This window comes from Xenopus laevis, chromosome 9_10L (assembly GCF_017654675.1).
Source record: "Xenopus laevis strain J_2021 chromosome 9_10L, Xenopus_laevis_v10.1, whole genome shotgun sequence".
In the NCBI taxonomy this organism is placed as follows: domain Eukaryota; kingdom Metazoa; phylum Chordata; class Amphibia; order Anura; family Pipidae; genus Xenopus; species Xenopus laevis.
The window spans coordinates 8,620,753-8,640,937 of record NC_054387.1 but is presented as its reverse complement, the minus strand read 5'-3'; the positions used below and the strand labels follow the sequence as shown (position 1 = coordinate 8,640,937).

General features: G+C 41.6%; 1 protein-coding gene across 1 annotated transcript in view; it reads right to left on the bottom strand.

Moving 5' to 3' along the window:
• pkig.L (protein kinase (cAMP-dependent, catalytic) inhibitor gamma L homeolog) overlaps positions 1–2,805 on the bottom strand; it is a 53,448-nt gene extending 50,643 nt beyond the window's left edge. Inside the window, exon 1 of the mRNA XM_018234910.2 lies at positions 2,535–2,805. The gene's annotated coding sequence lies outside the window, so the exon portion shown is untranslated. The remainder of the gene's footprint in view (positions 1–2,534) is intronic.
• Between the last annotated feature and the right edge of the window lie 17,380 nt (positions 2,806–20,185).

Here is a 20,185-nt window from a genome sequence, read left to right as displayed (position 1 = left end):
ATTGAACTGGAGAAATTTTGTATGGACAACTGGTCAAAAATACCCACATCCAGAATCCAGACACTCATCAAAGGCTATAGGAGGGGTCTAGAGGCGGTTACATTTGTAAAAAAAAGGCTCAACTAAATAAGTGTTGATGTAATAGCACCTGTGTAATTTTGTTATGATGCATATTGCATATTTTCTGTTAATTCAATAAACTTTGTCACAGCTGAAATACTACGGTTTCTATAAAGGCATGTTATATATTAAAAGGAAGTTTCTACTTTGAAAACTCAGCCAATTATAAACAAAACGGCGAAGAATTAAGAGGGGTTCCCAAAATGTTCCATATAACTATTCCACAGCCACAGTCCCTTCCCAGAGACTATTATCCCCACTGTTACTATAGGCACCATCTCTCCCTACTATACCTGCTATCCCACAGTCACACTCCCTTCCCAGAGACTATTATCCACTGTTACTATAGGCACCATCTCTCCCTACTATACCTGCTATCCCACAGTCACACTCCCTTCCCAGAGACTATTATCCACTGTTACTATAGGCACCATCTCTCCCTACTATACCTGCTATCCCACAGTCACACTCCCTTCCCAGAGACTATTATCCACTGTTACTATAGACACCATCTCTCCCTACTATACCTGCTATCCCACAGTCACAGTCCCTTCCCAGAGACTATTATCCCACTGTTACTATAGGCACCATCTCTCCCTACTATACCTGCTATCCCACAGTCACACTCCCTTCCCAGAGACTATTATCCACTGTTACTATAGACACCATCTCTCCCTACTATACCTGCTATCCCACAGTCACACTCCCTTCCCAGAGACTATTATCCCACTGTTACTATAGGCACCATCTCTCCCTACTATACCTGCTATCCCACAGTCACACTCCCTTCCCAGAGACTATTATCCCACTGTTACTATAGGCACCATCTCTCCCTACTATACCTGCTATCCCACAGTCACACTCCCTTCCCAGAGACTATTATCCCACTGTTACTATAGGCACCATCTCTCCCTACTATACCTGCTATCTCACAGTCACACTCCCTTCCCAGAGACTATTATCCACTGTTACTATAGACACCATCTCTCCCTACTATACCTGCTATCCCACAGTCACACTCCCTTCCCAGAGACTATTATCCACTGTTACTATAGACACCATGTCTCCCTACTATACCTGCTATCCCACAGTCACACTCCCTTCCCAGAGACTATTCTTCCTAGATCTCCCTAAAGCTTTGATTGAGTCAGGCTGTGACTTTATAATACTGTCAAGATGCATTTACCAATAATAAAAGAAGACATGAACATCAAACATCAGACTGCATCCCTAAAAGCCCATTTATAAACCTTCAAGGTACAGTTTCAGTTGAGGCTATTGGTGATTTATAGATCCCAGTAGAAACATACACAGTGTGGAAATGATGTTCCATTACACATCAGTGCCTCCATATTCTTCCTCTGCTCTCCAGCATGTATGTCCCATGGGGATGGTTAGCTGTCTTTATCCACTGGCTGATTTATGCTTTTAATATTCCTTATTATATTAGAATGATACACATGATATTGAATAGTCACTGTACTGAAAGCCTAATGTTTATAGGACATTTGTAGCCTACAGAATCTCTAATGAATGTACCCGGCCCTCAGGAATCACATGGTGGGAGTGTTGCCTGACAGCGGTTTCTAACAGAAGAGAGAACCTATAGTCCACTTGTAGTCTTATGACTTACAGCATTAAAAGGGAAATAATAGCTTTTTGTACACTTGTTTCACTTGGTTCCCACTTATTGCAGCAATCAGGCAGTGATATGAATGACATTACCATAAAAAGATACAAAAGAACCAATCTGCTGTCTGGTTGCCAGGCATTGCTTACCCTAGCAACCCTACTGAACTGGAAACCAAGCAGCATTTTAAATGTTAGGTTAGCAGGATGCCAAATGCAGAGGGAATAATTTCCTAAACCACAAAAAAAACAAGCGGTCGTCTGATTTAGTGAATCCCCCTATACAGAGAGATACTGAACAACCATGGAGATTAAAGAGTTTACACAAATGTTGCTTGCCTTGGGTCACAAATGCCTCCCCATTAATGCCAATCACATATGTGCAGTTATTATACACGCTGGTTACATGGCTGCTTAGAAAGCTCTGCAGCCTGCACACACACCTGCGCTCATTAAAAGCAGTCACGCCCGTTTGGGTCTCATATAGGATCACAAAGAAACAGGAAAAGAGCCTGCACTTTTCCCCAGATAATTATGATACAGATAAGATGCAGTCTAGGGTCCAACAACCATATTTAAAGGGGAAATAAAATTAATAAGTTAAGGATTTATAGACTACACTATATATACATTTATATATGTGCAGGGGTTAATAATTCCATTGCATCCCTGGAGCTCTTATGGTTTAATGGCTGATCAGCTTAATGGACCAATATTTACACAGCGGCAATAAAACCCATCCGGCTGACTGCCCAGTTTCCCATGACACAATATTTGGACAGTACCTTTGGTCTCAGTAAGTAGATAGGAATGTCTCCTGGACAACTGCTGTTCAGCTCTGGGTGTGCTGCCTCCACTCTCTGCTGGAAGATCTTCTTGCAGTGCTTTATTGATTTTCCATCCACACTCGACCTTTCCTACTGGGAGACTGATGCCAACAACGGAGCGTAAGTCGTGCTGAAGTGAAACAGTTGGACGGCGGTCAATAGAGTGCAGCAAACTGAGTAACCCATGCAGGTCAGGTCCCTCTAGCTGCCTATGTTTTCTCCCACAGCAGCACTGGGGAAGCAATCAGTAGCACAGGTGGGGGGTCAAAAATGACTGACACACCTGTTACTGCCGTTAGGGTATCACCAGGTATTCATAAAGGGTTCACCTCTGTAGGGAGTGAAATTCAGAGACAATTTGCAATTGGTTTTCATTTTTTTTATTTATTTAGCTTTTTATTCAGCAGCTCTCTAGTTTGCTATTTCAGCCATCTGGTTGCTAGGGTTCAAATTGCGCTAGTTACCATGCATTGATACGAATAAGAGACTGGCATATGAATAGGAGAGACCTGAATAGAAAGGCGAGTAATAAAATGTAGCAATAACATTACATTTGTAGCTTTACAGAGCATTTGTTTTTGGTGGGGTCAGTGACCCACTTATGAAAATTGCAAAAAACAACAAATATTTGCAAGATTTAAAGTCCGGACCTGCGTGCAGCCATATTGTACTTTTTTCCACTACTTGGGGTGGTTCACCTTTCAGTTACTTTTTGGTATGTTATAGAATGGCCAATTCTAAGCAACTTTTCAATTGGTCTTCATTATCTTATTTTATTTTTATAGTTTTTAAATTATTTGCCTTTTTCTTCTGCTTCTTTCCAGCTTTCAAATGTGGGTACAATTATAGATCAGCGCCACAGGCTATGGAAAAAAAACAAATCACAGAACCTAGCGCAATATTGTTAATATTCAGTGCAGTCACCAAAGTGTTACAACACTAATCTGTGTGTGTCTTGAACCATAGAGAGTCTATGCACAGATTTTTAAAACACACACGAAAAATCTGTGCATAGACTCTCTATGGTTCAAGACCATACTTGTACTTGATCCCAACTAAGATATAATTAATCCTTATTGGAGGCAAAACCAGCCTATTGGGTTTATTTCATGTTTACATGATTTTCTAGTAGACTTTTTGTCTTGCCGAGCTCAGCAAGACACTTATTAAGGTATGAAGATCCAAATTATAGAAAGATTCCTAATCCAGAAACCCCAGGTCTGGATAATAGGTCCCATACCTTTAGTTATTTGTTGACAGTAGAGCATTTGGCTTAGGAGACACAGTTCAGATTCGGTGGGGAGATTTAGTCGCCCGGCAATATATCTCCTCTTCTTCAGGCGACTAATCTCCCCGAACTGCCTCCCGGTGGCTAGAATCTAAATCACCGACAGGATGGCGCTCGGAGAGCTTTGTTTCCGAAGTCGCCCGAAAGTTTCCTCGTGAGGCAACTTTTGGAAAATGAAGTGCTTCCGAGTTCCACCCCGCCGGCAATTTACATTCTAGCCGTCGACATGCAGTTCGGGGAGATTAGTCGCCCCAAATAAGAGGAGATTTAACGCTGGGTGACTAATCTCCCGGAATCTGAGCGCGTGTCTCTGCCCTAAGTCTGCTAAGCAATCATTAATTGATTAAACCCAATAGGCTGGTTTTGCTTCCAATAAGGATTAATTATATCTTAGTTGGGATCAAGTACAAGCGACTGTTTTATTATTACAGAGAAAAAAGGAGGCATTTTTCAAAAAGTGAATTATTTGATTAAAATGGAGTCTATGGGCAGGACTACACGGGCGATTCCGCCGCAATCCAACGAGATGCGCAAAATCCCGTTGGATGCGACGTAAATAAGGTAAGCAATTCAATTGTCAGATCGCGACCCAACGTTGATGCGATGCACCTGACGAATGCAGATGCTGCATGCTGTGTCTGCATCCGACAGTCGCATCAACAATGCGACACGATCCGACACTGGCAGTACTTACCTTATTTTCGTTGCATCCGACGTGACGCCTGCGATTTTGCACAGCTTGGCGGATCAAGGTGGATTGGCCCGTGTAGTCCTGCCCTAAGGGAGATGCCCTGCCTGTAATTTGGAGATTTCTGGATACCGGGTTTCCATATAACCTATACGTGTATAAGCAAACACCATAACAAATCAATCTCAAGCCACGAGGGCCCAAGGCTGGACCCCAGCAGCGCTTCTCTGCCTGCATTGTGATAGTTCGACCCCTTCCAGAACATTTCGCCATATAGTGTATGTGAACATGTAATGCTTTATATAGAAACCAAACCAATTGGTGTGTAAATAGAGGCCAGTCAGGGAAATATAATAACTGTTGATATAAGACCAAGTTGGCTTATTGGATCCTTTTTTAAATCAATATATTTGGCTGAATATGATGGGGGGCTCCCTGGTTGGGGAAGCATGTTTATCTCTATAGTAGATGCTGTGCCGACCAAGAGGATAGAGCAATGCTGGCATTAAGGGAACAATGTTGGCACACTGTCCCTTTGCTCTTGCCAAGTCCAACACATTGCCATCGGATAAACATGTCTCCCTTTTCATTTAACAGCTGCTAGTGGCATGTACAAACCCTCTCAGGCACAACATAGAAATTACATTTTTTTTTGCAACGGGTCTTCATTTCTGTTGCAATTGATCTATTAAACTTTAATTTTGTCCTGATGGGCCCAAGATGGGTATGGCAGCCTTCATATTTTGTTTTTTTACACTTTTTGAATTATTCGCCTTCTTCTGTCTGACTCTTTCCAGCTTTCAAATGGGGGTCACTGACCCCATCTAAAAACAATTTCTTTGTAAAGCTTCATATTTATTGTTACTTTTTACTACTCATCTTTCTATTCAGGCCTCTCCTATTCATATTCAAATCAATGCATGGTTTCCAGGGTAATTTGGACCCTAGCAACCAGATCACTGACCCTATCTAAAAGCTATTACTTTGTAAAGTTTCATATTTATTTTTATTGCAACTTATTATTATTCATCTTTCTTTTTAGGTCCTCTCCTGTTCATAGTCCAGTCTCTTATTCAAATCAATAAATAGTTTCTAGGCAGTGGCGTAACTACCGGGGGAGCAGGGGGTGCAATTGAGCCAGGGCCCGCACCCCCGCAGGGCCCCCCGGCAGTCACGCAACCACTGGATTCGGCTGCAGCCGCACGGACGGTGGTGGGGGCCGGGCGCCGGCTCCACGGCCCGCACCAGGGCCCCCACCTAGTTCTGTCAATGTTTCTAGGGTAATTTAGAACCTAGCAACCAGATCACTTAAGTCTACTAGAAAATAATTTAATAAACTCATTAGGCCGGTTTTGGCTTCAATAAGGATGGATTATATCTTAGTTTGAATCAAGTACAAGGAATTGTTTTATTATTACAGAAAAAAGGGAAATCATGTTTAAAAATTTGTATTATTTGGATAAAATGGAGTCTATGGGAGACAGTCTTTCTGTAATTCAGCATTTTCTGGATAATGGGTTTCTGGATAACGGATCCTATACCTGTGCAAGAAAGCTTAATGACAAAGGCAATGTAACTATAATAATGGGGGTTGCAACAAATTGATGGTAGCAGCCTTTGAACAGTGTTAAAAAAAAAAAAGGAGGATCTGCAGAATTCTACATGATTTCACATTCCTGCATTCGCTCTCTCCTAGGGAACGCTGCCTCCTCTCACTGTGATAAGTGACAAGTGGGAAATGAGTAATTGGAAGTTTATGAAACCCAGTGCAGATCATCTAATAACACACTTAAGCCGTGTAATTTTCCTTTGTAATTACACACCCGGGCTTGTCTAAATGCTACGTATTTGTGTTCTGCACCAGAAGAAGCAAAGAAGAGCCTTTCCCAAATTGGTTAGCATCTGAAGAATTTTCAAATACTTTAAAACAGCTCTGCCTACACATGTCTAGATGTTGTTGAACTACAACTCCAACAACTGAGGCTTATTTATATAATAAGCTTCTCTATGAAGCTTTAAAATACAAGGTACCTGGGTTGGGTTGGGTACTTGAGGCTTAAGAGATGGCTATAAAGAGATAGCAGTTCTCCAATTTATTTAAATTAAAAATATGCTATTACCCTTTATGTCAAATCATTTTCTATTTACATTAAATCACTTCTAGTTTTGCCCCTTCTTTCCCCCCACACTCAGAAAAGCACTCCACTTTAGGGAGGACAAATTGAACTGATCATCCCATACTAATAAGCAACAGTCTGCAGTGACATGGCACAAAAATGGTTAAAGAACTGACTTATCCCATGGCCCTCCGACAAAACAACTTAAGGCCATTAATGATTGATTTACAGTAATCCGTTAACACTTGAAGAGAACAATTTCTGGACTTTAAATATTTTATCACATTCCCTGCACTAAAGTATAATTGCTTTGCAACATAATCTTCCTTCGGCTGATGACATGGGACTTTTTTTTTTTCTGCTTGTCGTAATTGCTTTGTAATTGAATCCTGCAAGGCAAGGCTGTTTGAAACCCAGGACATGGATTTCCAGGAACAATCTATTTGGCTCATTCAACAACTTCTGCGTAGGAGAGAATCTTTATCACCCATGCAACCAAACTGAGACCTGAAGAGGATCCATTATTGTTATTTGATTTATTTTATGTCTATGATACCTTTGGGGTGAAAGAAAATATAGGATATAGCACAAATAACAGTGGGATAATAGTCTCTGGGAAGGGGCTGTGGGATAGCAGGTATAGTAGGGAGAGATGGTGCCTATAGTAACAGTGGGATAATAGTCTCTGGGAAGGGAATGTGACTGTGGGATAGCAGGTATAGTAGGGAGAGATGGTGCCTATAGTAACAGTGGATAATAGTCTCTGGGAAGGGAGTGTGACTGTGGGAGAGCAGGTATAGTAGGGAGAGATGGTGCCTATAGTAACAGTGGATAATAGTCTCTGGGAAGGGAGTGTGACTGTGGGATAGCAGGTATAGTAGGGAGAGATGGTGCCTATAGTAACAGTGGGATAATAGTCTCTGGGAAGGGAATGTGACGTGGGGATAGCAGGTATAGTAGGGAGAGATGGGTGCCATATAGTAACAGTGGATAATAGTTCTCTGGGAGGGAGTGTGACTGTGGGATAGCAGGTATAGTAGGGAGAGATGGTGCCTATAGTAACAGTGGATAATAGTCTCTGGGAAGGGAGTGTGACTGTGGGATAGCAGGTATAGTAGGGAGAGATGGTGCCTATAGTAACAGTGGATAATAGTCTCTGGGAAGGGAGTGTGACTGTGGATAGCAGGTATAGTAGGAGAGATGGTGCCTATAGTAACAGTGGATAATAGTCTCTGGGAAGGAGTGTGACTGTGGATAGCAGGTATAGTAGGGAGAGATGGTGCCTATAGTAAAATGGATAATAGTCTCTGGGAAGGGAGTGTGACTGTGGGATAGCAGTATAGTAGGAGAGATGGTGCCTATAGTAACAGTGGATAATAGTCTCTGGGAAGGGAGTGTGACTGTGGAATAGCAGGTATAGTAGGAGATGGTATAGTAACAGTGGATAATAGTCTCTGGGAAGGGAGTGTGACTGTGGGATAGCAGGTATAGTAGGGAGAGATGGTATCTATAGTAACAGTGGGATAATAGTCTCTGGGAAGGGAGTGTGACTGTGGGATAGCAGGTATAGTAGGGAGAGATGGTGCCTATAGTAACAGTGGATAATAGTCTCTGGGAAGGGAGTGTGACTGTGGAATAGCAGGTATAGTAGGGAGCCATGGTGCCTATAGTAACAGTGGATAATAGTCTCTGGGAAGGGAGTGTGACTGTGGGATAGCAGGTATAGTAGGGAGAGATGGTGCCTATAGTAACAGTGGATAATAGTCTCTGGGAAGGGAGTGTGACTGTGGGATAGCAGGTATAGTAGGGAGAGATGGTGCCTATAGTAACAGTGGATAATAGTCTCTGGGAAGGGAGTGTGACTGTGGGATAGCAGGTATAGTAGGGAGAGATGGTGCCTATAGTAACAGTGGATAATAGTCTCTGGGAAGGGAGTGTGACTGTGGGATAGCAGGTATAGTAGGGAGAGATGGTACCTATAGTAACAGTGGATAATAGTCTCTGGGAAGGGAGTGTGACTGTGGGATAGCAGGTATAGTAGGGAGAGATGGTGTCTATAGTAACAGTGGGATAATAGACTCTGGGAAGGGAGTGTGACTGTGGGATAGCAGGTATAGTAGGGAGAGATGGTGTCTATAGTAACAGTGGGATAATAGTCTCTGGGAAGGGAGTGTGACTGTGGGATAGCAGGTATAGTAGGGAGAGATGGTGCCTATAGTAACAGTGGATAATAGTCTCTGGGAAGGGAGTGTGACTGTGGGATAGCAGGTATAGTAGGGAGAGATGGTGCCTATAGTAACAGTGGATAATAGTCTCTGGGAAGGGAGTGTGACTGTGGGATAGCAGGTATAGTAGGGAGAGATGGTGTCTATAGTAACAGTGGATAATAGTCTCTGGGAAGGGAGTGTGACTGTGGGATAGCAGGTATAGTAGGGAGAGATGGTGCCTATAGTAACAGTGGGATATTAGTCTCTGGGAAGGGAGTGTGACTGTGGGATAGCAGGTATAGTAGGGAGAGATGGTGTCTATAGTAACAGTGGATAATAGTCTCTGGGAAGGGAGTGTGACTGTGGGATAGCAGGTATAGTAGGGAGAGATGGTGTCTATAGTAACAGTGGATAATAGTCTCTGGGAAGGGAATGTGACTGTGGGATAGCAGGTATAGTAGGGAGAGATGGTGCCTATAGTAACAGTGGATAATAGTCTCTGGGAAGGGAGTGTGACTGTGGGATAGCAGGTATAGTAGGGAGAGATGGTGCCTATAGTAACAGTGGATAATAGTCTCTGGGAAGGGAGTGTGACTGTGGGATAGCAGGTATAGTAGGGAGAGATGGTGCCTATAGTAACAGTGGGATAATAGTTTCTGGGAAGGGAATGTGACTGTGGGATAGCAGGTATAGTATGGTGCGAATGCGCAGTAACGGCGCTGGTGCGCATGCGTAGTAATGACGCTTGCACATGCGCAGTAACGCTGCTCCTGCGCAGTATTGTTTGGGGCGCATTGCATACACTAAGTTCCAGGTGAATCTGGTCTAGAGGTAGGCAGAAGAGGTAACTGCCCAGCGCCCCCTAATCATTGCGCCCTAGGCAGCTGCCTCTTCTGCCTACCTCTAGTTCCTTGCAAATCGTTCTTTGGTTGGATATTGATCCAGTTATATCCTTTGTTGATTGTCTCAAGGAAGACTGAAACATTGGAATAATAAATAAACTTTATCTCTTTTCACTATATTTTAAAGTCCTGAGAGTGTTTTGCATTATATGATATTCTATATGACTTTTCTGTGGTGTGCACCCAGTCGTTTTCTCCAATAAGTGCAGCTATTTTTCAAATATATTTAGTTCATGGACAGCACCACCTTCCATATTATGTGGGTGGAGGTTATTTAAGTGTTTTAAGAATTATGTATGTATTTGCACCTTGAAAAAGGTCCCAATGGTGACCGAAACGTCAGTTGTACATACTATGTAAAAAGAGGCTATTTTTTTAAAAACAGCAAGAACCTTGGTGCTTGTTTTTGTTCTATTAGATCTCTTTGGAAAGATGAGGATGGTTACAAAAAACTTTTTAAAAGCCATTAGGTGTCCACTTGCTCTTATATATCATGCCTTATACATGAACTGGACATATATACTCTATGTTTAGTGCCCTAGTAGTTAAATGGGTGCTTTATGGCCAGTACTAAGCAACTTGTCAATTGGTCTATATTATTACTTTTTTTTTTATAGTTTTTGAATCATTTGCCTTTTTATTCTGACTCTTTCCAGCTTTCAAATGGTCCCATCGAAAAACAAATGCTCTGTAAGGCTACAAATGTATCGTTATTGCTTTTTTATTACTCATCTTTCTGTTCAGGTTTCTCCTATTCATATTCCAGTCTTTTATTCAAATCAGTGCATTGTTTCTAGGATAATTTGGACCCTAGCAACCAGATTGTTGAAATTGCAAATTGGAGAGCTGCTGAATTAAAAGCTAAATAATTCAAAGAACACACAATGAAAACCAATTGTCTCAGAATATCACTACATCATACTAAACATTAACTCAACAACCCCTTTAATCATCAGGAGGGATCTGAGTTTTAGGCAAAGCATAAAAAGAAGACCTCACCTAGAGGCTATCTATCTATCTATCTATCTATCTATCTATCTATCTATCTATCTATCTATCTATCTATCTATCTATCTATCTATCTATCTATCTATCTATCTATCTATCTCTCTCTCTCTCTCTCTCTCTCTCTCTCTATCTATCTATCTATCTATCTATCTATCTATCTATCTATCTATCTATCTACCAACCAAATGTGCCAATCTTCAAGTATATGGTCAGTAATGCACCACCATGATTTTAAACAAGAACTGATGATTTCCAGTATGAAGAAGACTTTGGAAGAAAATACGTTTGTAAAGGTGGAACCTACGGAGAAGTGTTGATGGTTGATATTATTTGATCCCTTGGAAGGTATAAATTCATTGCCCCTACAGCAGGGGCGTAACTACAGAGGAAGCAGACCCTGCGGCTGCAGGGGGGCCCAGGAGGTACAGGGGGCCCCATGAGGCTCTCATTGATGAGCAATTTGAACATATATTGGTAAAACAGGACAAACACTGGATATGTTGGGGGCCCTAAAACCAATTTGCTGTGGGGCCCAGCAACATCTAGTTACGCCACTGCCCTACAGGCTTCATAGTGGGCCTGCAGCAAGCTCAGAGGGAAAGAAAAGCTTGGCTTGACTGTCTGTAAGCCTTTCAAAATCTCATTCCCATCACAGACAAATGGAGAGTGGTGTCCATTTGAGTAAGTAAAAAGCAGTTATCGCTGTGAGATGCACAGGAAGCCTTTATTGAGGTTAATTTACTTGGAATGTCCTGCGGCCTTAATGTAAGCAATGAATTGTCAGCAAACAGGAAGCTATCACTGTGATGAAAGCAAACTTCAATAGATTTGGCAACTGTGAGAGCTACCCAACCCCACGCCTGCTTTGGTAAACACCACCGCTTAAATAAGTGTTGCTGCTGGATACAAGAGTGTGTTCGGAAACTAGCTGGAACATAAGTAGATGTTTTCATACTGTGCTGCAAATAAAATAGGTTGTCAGAAAATATATACAATATTATACACTTAAAGGACCAGTAACGTCAAAAAATAAAAGTGTTTTAAAGTAATGAAAATATAATGCAGTGTTGCCCTGCACTGGTAAAACTGCTGTGTTTGCTTAAGAAACACTACAATTGTTTATATAAATAAGCTGCTGTGTAGCAATGGGGGCAGCCATTCAAAGGAGAAAAGGTCCAGGTTACACAGCAGGTAGCAGATAAGCTCTGTCTGTCTAATGGTGTTATCTGTTATCCATTAGTTAACCTGTGCCATATAGCCGGTTTTCAATTTCCGCCATTGCTCCACAGCAGCTTGTTTATATGAACTACAGTAGTGTTTCTGTAGCAAACAGATCAGTTTTACCAGTAAAGGGCAACACTACATGATATTTTCATTACTTTAAAACACTTTCATTTTTTGGTGTTACTGTTCCTTTAAACATTGAGATGTATTATATTGTAGCATAGCATTGCAATTCTTTGAGCTTGCTTTGCTTGTAGGTAGATATCTGCAGGGGTGCTTCGCCAATGAGGCAAGTTGAGGCTGTCGCCTCAGGCAGCAGCACCCCACTAGGTACCAGGGGCAGCAAAAATGCTGCTCCTGGTACTTTAAGAGCAAATTTCCAGGGGGGGGGGCAGCAACAGGCAGCGGAGGGGCCAGGATCGCCACTGGATATCTGTCTTTAACTCTAATCATTAACGTTGACTTTTGGTGAACAATATGTCACTTTAAAAGAGAACTAAACCCTAACGATGAATGTGGCTAAAAATGCCATATTTTATACACTGAACTTATTTCTGCTTGTCACTAGCAGCAATGATCCAGGACTTCAAACTTGTCACAGGGGGTCACCAGCTTGGAAAGTGTCTGTGACACTCACATGCTCAGTGGGCTCTGATTGGCTGTTGAGAAGCTAAGCTTAGGGCTCGTCACTAATTATCCAGCAGAAAATGATCTTCCCTGGCTGTAATATAAGCTGATGCTACAGGTTTACTGATTATTAAATTCTGATGCTAATTGCACTGGTTTCTGTGCGGCCATGTAGTAATTATCTGTATTAATTAATAATCAGCCTTATATTGTGACATTTCTATTCTATATGTACTGTATATTGTGAGTGGGTCCCTAAGCTCAGTAAGTGACAGCAGCACAGAGCATGTGCAGTGAATCAGCAGAAAAGAAGATGGGGAGCTACTGGGGCATCTTTGGAGACACAGATCTTTACTGCTAAAGGGCTGTGGTTACCTTGGGCTGGTACAGAAGCCCAAAACATAATGTACAACATTTCTAGCTACTTTTTTTTAGTTAGACTTTAGTTCTCCTTTAAAGGGATACTCATAAGTGGCTTAGAGGACCACTGAAACTGATAATATAAGTGGTTGCTCCATATTTACTGGGCTACTGGGGGGTGTTTGGGTTTCTGTGTACTTGAAATGCCAGGGCCTAGTATGAATCCAAATCCAGACCTGGGGCCCAGTAACATCTAAATACACCACTGAATCCAATGCTACTAAAGGTTTTGCTGTTATCATCACCACAGCCTCTGAAGGAGCTGCCATGCTGACTTGGGAAGTCCCTTCTATTAACCATCATGAAAGACAGCTCCGTTGAAAGAACTACATGTGCGTGGCCCATCTTTACTATGCAAAATGAATGGCTTTATCTCCGTAATTATGTCTGTCAGCAAATATGAAACGGCTCACTAATGAGGAGTATTGATTACAGCGGCAGGACGGATAATGCACTGTTTTGCACAGGAGAGGTCCATTACAGCAATAGAGATTGGGGGGAAACACGTCAGGCAAGAATAATATATTCAGCACTGTCTCAAAAAATAGTTCATCCCACCCACCACCTATCACAGGTCTGCATGATAAAGCCGACATGATACTAATTACAGGCAAAGCCTAATTACAGTGTGCAGGCTGACACTTTGCTGCTGAATTCTGCACATCCCCCAGGCTTTCCTACTTATATCATACTTTCACATTTTCTAGTTCTTGCTTTTTTTTCTGGGATTATTTGAAGCTGCAGTTGTGTGGGCCGCAGGTTGGGCGGGTTCATTGCAGACCTCACACTCCTTTTCGCAGGATTGAGCTCTTCTCCTGCGTGGTGGCACGGGTCTATAAAAGGAAGCCGGTAGGCGGGTGCGGGCGGGTGCGGGCGGGCACAGGTGGAAGGAGGGCGGGCTTCGGGCGGAGAAAAAAACCCGACCCGCACATCCAGGACCGCCATCAGAAATCGCAGGGCCCCATACGACAAAATTTCCTGGGCCCCCTGGGCTGCACCCACCGCAAGCCCCACCTACAGGTCCGCCCCCACCACATAGTAAAAAAACATAAAAAAATATTGGTGGCTCGGGTTCCCACATGTTAATAAAAAATAAAAAGATATTAGTGGTCAGGGCCCCCCATAAAAAAACATTTGTGGCTAGGACCCCCACATGAGAAAAAAAAATTGGTGGCCTAAATTGGTGGCCAGGGCCCCTTAAACGTCCATGCCTTTCCGAAGTCAGCAGCTCTCAGAAAGATGGGGGACCCGGCTCATCAAGTAAGTGTGGCGTGTCAGGGCCCCCCTTACCCTCGGGGCCCCCTACAACTCTCTCAAGGCCCCCCACAAAAGGGAACATTGGGGCCCCAGAGAATATTTTTTTAAAAACATTGGTGGCAGGGGCCTATTAGGGTTGCCACCTGGCCTGACCGGTAAAAATTATGGTTGATCCCAATGTTATTAATAGGGAAAAAAAGACAAATCTGTAGGAAGACCGGTATTTTTTTTCCAGAAAAGATGGCAACCCTAGGGCCTATAGTGTATTAAAATAATACATTGGTGGCTAGGGGTTTAATAAAAAAAAAAAAACACATTGGTGTTCAGTAGAACTCATGGCTTCAGGACTTTGGGTCTTTTCGCAGCTTCAAGACTTCAACTTCAGCTTCTTTCATGGCTTCGGGTCTTTTCGCAGCTTCGAGACTTAAACTTTGGCTCCTTTCGTGGATTCAGCTCCTTTTGTGGCTTCGGGACTTCAGAGGTTTAGGACTTCGGCGGCTTAGGCGTGACTTTGACACTGTCAAAGGGGGCCTCGCTATTATGAAAAGTGCAGCACTGCCGGGCCCCCCTTTAGGCCCAGTATGATAGTACCCCCTGATGGCGGCTCAGGTTATGGGACCACAATGCCCTGACGGTCAGAGCGATACCTGTTTAGCTCTATCTGACACCTGCATCCTCCAATCTATCTGACGGAAAGGGAAGTCCCGTCTCCTTTTGACACGTTAAAAAACAGAAAGCACAACCTGCATGTAGAACTGTCAGATCTGGGATCGTTTTTAAAAGAAAACGAAAACACATCCATACCCAGACAGCACTTGCCATAGGGATTCATACAAAACCTCATTCTTATAAGCAACAACTTTGTATAAACAGACAGAATTTGGACTGTTCTTTTTCATGGGCTAAGTGGGAGTTTCTTCAACAGTATCATGTTTCCCATACAATTTTTAGAAACTGTCACATCCTGCCAAACTCGTGAAGTTTTTCCAAACACGTGACTGGACCACCAGTGCATTTATGGACTGATCTGCTTAATATCAACTGCTGGAAAACTCAGCACTCCTCAGAAGGGGCCCCTGCTCTCTGATTGAAGAACTGTGCCATAAATGTTAGATATTCCATTATTAAAACTGGGGTTGTCTCATCGCCAATAAACAGCTGTTGTTGTTGTACAATAATTCCCAAAAGACTCCACCATCTAAATCGTTGTTGCCCAACTACAACTGAAAAATAAGGGGCAGATTTATCAAGGGTCGAATTTCGAGGGCTAAAAAACCTTCGAATTCGACCCTCGAAGTAAAATCCTTCGAATTCGAATATCGTAAAAACTTTGACCGAACGATTGAATAAAAATCGTTCTATCGAACAATAAAATCCTTCGAATCAAACGATTCGAACGATTTTAAGCGATCGATCGAAGGATTTTTATTCAACCACAAAAAACTTAGAAAAGTGCTGGGGAAGGTCCCCATAGGCTAACATTGAACCTCGGTAGGTTTAAAGTGGCGAAGTATGAAGTTAAAGTATTTTTTAAAGAGACAGTACTTCGACTATCGAGTAATCGAATAGTCAAACGATTTTTACTTCGAATCATTCGATTCGATCGAATTTGACCCATTCGATAGTCGAAGTACCCGATTTTTTTCCATTCAAATTATTCCCTCGAGCTTAGTAAATCTGCCACTAAGGGGCATATTTATCAAGGATCAAATTGAAAATTTAAAGGGCATGTAAAGGCAAAAAAATAAAACCCAATTTTTACACATCTCCAACATACTTTAATTAAAAAAATGTGTACCGTTTTTATGAGAAACTGACTGTATGCAGTGAAATTCTCCCTTCATTTACTGCTGTGAATAGGAATTGTCAGATGGTCCCTAACTGCTCTGCAGGGAAACTTATGAACAGCAGGGGGAGACCGAGCCATGCAGAACTCAAACAGCATTGTTTGTTTCCCTGTAGAGCAGTCAGCGACTGTGTAAAGATTAGTATTGGATTTTATTTTTGCCTTTACATCCCCTTTACTGTCTCCAACTCCAGCTGCAGGGACAAAGATCATGGAGCCAGATTTAAACAGATAAACTGAGATTCTATTTGGAGGATTATTTTGCTGCAGCCACTGGTTCTGCAGAGTTGGAGAAAGTTTGTATTAAACAATACAAAAACTATAAAATCCACATTAGATTACATGACAACACAGGACCCAGTGCAGTCTGTATATTCTGATTATTAATCAGTCTTGCTGTATCGGCTTCTGGCAGATATTATTTGACTTGTGCTGTTTTGATTATTTATGACGATCCCTAAGCAAGAGAAAAAACTCGAAGCGAGTTTTTAAATTTCTAATCAAATTCGTTTTGAATTAGATTTGAGTTTTCACTTTCGATTTCATTCATCCGAGTTTAAAAAATTAGATATTTTTTTTAATAAATTTCAATTGGTCGAATTTTTAAAGCAGCGTTTTTAAAAACTCGCATGAATTTGAAATTTGACCTTTGATACATGTGCCTCCCAGGCTGCACTGTCAAGGGAATAATAGGGATGCCTTATATAACTTAAAATAAACTTTATTTAAAATGACACAAGCAACACGGTCAGTGTATCTGCCACCCTTGTGTATCTGTCCCTGGATCATTCTAGTTGCTTGTCATTGGACCTTTTGGTTAAAAAAAAAGTGTTAGTGGGGAACAATGGAACCAACTGCAGCGGATCGGGAACCCTTGGAATACCCACAAATCCCTGGTGTTCTTGGTAATTTGTGATGTCACTTCTGGTCCCAAGTTTGTCCAGCCCCGAAAATTACAGATACGTTGGGTGAAGAACAGGGCGGGTTCAGGAAGGGACTTGGGATGAGTTTGGGTAGGGAAAGAAACCAGAGGCAATGCGGGTGCCTTAGTTCAAGTTGGATTGGGGAAGAGCTGGTCCAGGTCTGCAAAAACACACCCAATGAGTCTCTGTCCATCAGCACCATGCCTATGGTCTAAACACTGGCTCCAGCCACATGAATCCAGGTATTGTGGGAATGTTTTGAACATAAGGAAACCCCTATGTTGTGGTCCAGCTTCATACAATTCTGCCATAAGATTCTGCAGTGACGTTTGTTTTCCGCCACCATCAGCAAAACATCAACAGATAGAATTTCCCATTCCCCCAGCAGTGTCCCATGCCCTTGCAGAATCTGGGGCCAGAAGCTTCCTGGGAGGCTCAAGGTGGATCCATAGCCTGTGAGCTCAATTTTAGTACCTAATACAATGTATCTGATTTTATTGGGAAAAGAGAGAATTCCAATGAAACTGGAACAATAAAATTAAACTATATATTAGCTCATTTGTTCCCTATGTATTCTTTTTCTGCCAGAAAAACACATCACTCAGGTGCCTTTCCTGAATCAGTGCCCACACCACCAGCTTTGCTTTAATTCAGCACTTCTTTTTTTCAGAGCAATTTCAGTTTTTCTATCATTTTAGCATACAGTCGGTTGCTAAGCAGAGCACAATGGTTTGTGAACATACCAACAATAGTGTGTGTAAATATGACGGAGCCATTAATAAAGTGCCTTATAAACGCATCAGTGCAATATAAATAACAGATGATAAAATACACACACAGATATATATATATATATATATATATATATATATATATATATATATATATATATATATATATATATATATATGTGACTATTCTCTTCTTCCAAACCAATTAACTACGTGACTATGTAACATGGTGATTAAGATACTCAAACACAAAATTATACTAGTAAGAAGAAACTTTTTAACATGTACTGACATCTAGTGTTAGACATGATAATAACCGCCCTTGTGTTCCCCTGGTCCTTATACATCAAAATTAATATCTATTTAGGATAATAAAACATTGCCAACAAATAAGGATTTAAAGGGGAAGCAACAGCTATTTGCACCCAGCTGAAGTTTTGAACCCTGGAAGAAGCAGGGATAATATTTACCCCAGTCCCAACAGATATATTACATTTGAACTGTTGAGTAAAAGGAAATAAGAAAAAAAAAAAAAAAACTGCCCAAACATGCTGGGCAGCATTGTAATATATAAGGATATTAAAAAAGAAAGAGGGGATCCATAACTTGGAACTTCAAACTTTAAGTCTACTAGAAAATCATGTAAACATTAGTTAAACCCAATAGACTGGTTTTGCTTCCAATAAGGATTAATTATATCTTAGTTGGGATCAAGTGCAAGCGACTGTTTCATTATTACAGAGAAAAATGAAATAATTTTTAAACGTTTGAATTATTTGGATAAAATGAAGTCTATAGGAGACGGCCTTTCCGTAATTAGGAGCTTTCTGGATAATGGGGTTTCAGATAACGGATCTTATACCTGTATACAGAGCCGCCATTAGAAATCACGGGGCCCTGTACAACAAAATTTTCGGGGGACCCTGCTCACCACAGCCCCACCCCAGATCCCACCCACCCTACACCGCAGTTAAAAGACCACACAGACATCAGTGCTAAAAACGGTAACCCCCCCCCCACAAGTTATAAAAAGTCATTGATGGTCAGGGCCCCCCTATAAGTTAAAAAAAAACTATGGCGCCAGGGCCCCCCATAAAAGTTTTTTTTACAAATCATTGGTGGCAGGGGTTTGTAGAATATTAAAATAATACATTGGTGGGTAGGGCTTTAAAAAAATAAAAAAAACACACATTGGTGTTCAGTTGAATTGAACTTGTGGTTTCAGGACTTCAAGTTCAGCTCTTTTCGTAACTTCAGGTCTTTCTGCGGCTTCCGGACTTTAAGTTCGGCTCTTTTTGGGACTTTTGGGTCTTTCTGTGGCTTCAGGACTTCAAGTTCGGCTGTTTTCGTGACTTCAGGTCTTTTTTGGCTTTGGAAATCCGTCAGTTCGGCTCTTTTCATGAATTCGGCAGTTCTGGACTTCGGCTTTTAGGCGAATTAGGACTTTTGAAGAGGCGGCATGGCTTCGGCGCTGTGAGGGGGGCCCCTGTGCCCCCCTGATGGAGGCCCTGCCTGTATATATATTAGATAATTATGATGCTTGTAGTATTTATTTCCATCATTCTAGATCACTGTTCAATAATATTTCCAGTATATTTCCTCAGCCGTGTTAGCAGATAAATTCTTAATTCGTCTACTTTACTTATTTCATATTGTTTTTGAATTATTCGCCTTCTTCTTCTGACTCTTTCCAGCTCTCGAATGGGGGTCAGTGACCCCATCTTAAAAACAAATGCTCTGTAAGGCTACAAATGTATACTTTTTATTGCTCATCTTTCTATTCAGGCCTCTCCTATTCATATTCCAGTCTCTTATTCAAATCAAAGCAGGGTTGCTAGGGTCATTTGGAACCTAGCAACCAGACGGCTGAAACTGCAAACTGGAAAACTGCTGAATAAAAACTTAAAAACCACAAATAATAAAAAAAAATGAAGACCAATTGCAAACTGTCTCAGAATATCACTCTCTACATCAGACTAACAGTTCATTTAAATAAATAAAAATCTTGAAATCACCAGAAAATAAAATGGGAATTGTCTGTGACAATTTTATTTCCCCAGTTGATTCAAACATTTCGGCTTCACTGAAAATAAAAGGAAAATCGGTTGTTTCTCTCAACAACTCTGTTATTTTTTTATTTTGAGGGGGAAAAGTGTCATGTTGTGTTTGAAAACGAATAAATATGCCTCAGAGTGATATTCCTCATGCAAATTCCAATTACTGACTGAACTCTGTCATCTCTATCTCACCTGCGTGTGACGTCACCGGAGGTCGTACCGGCACTAGGAAGTAACAGCGTCCGCAGCCCTAGACCTTTGGTTGCCAGCATGGAAGAGGGGGCGTTGACACAGAAACAGCGTCACGTGACGTC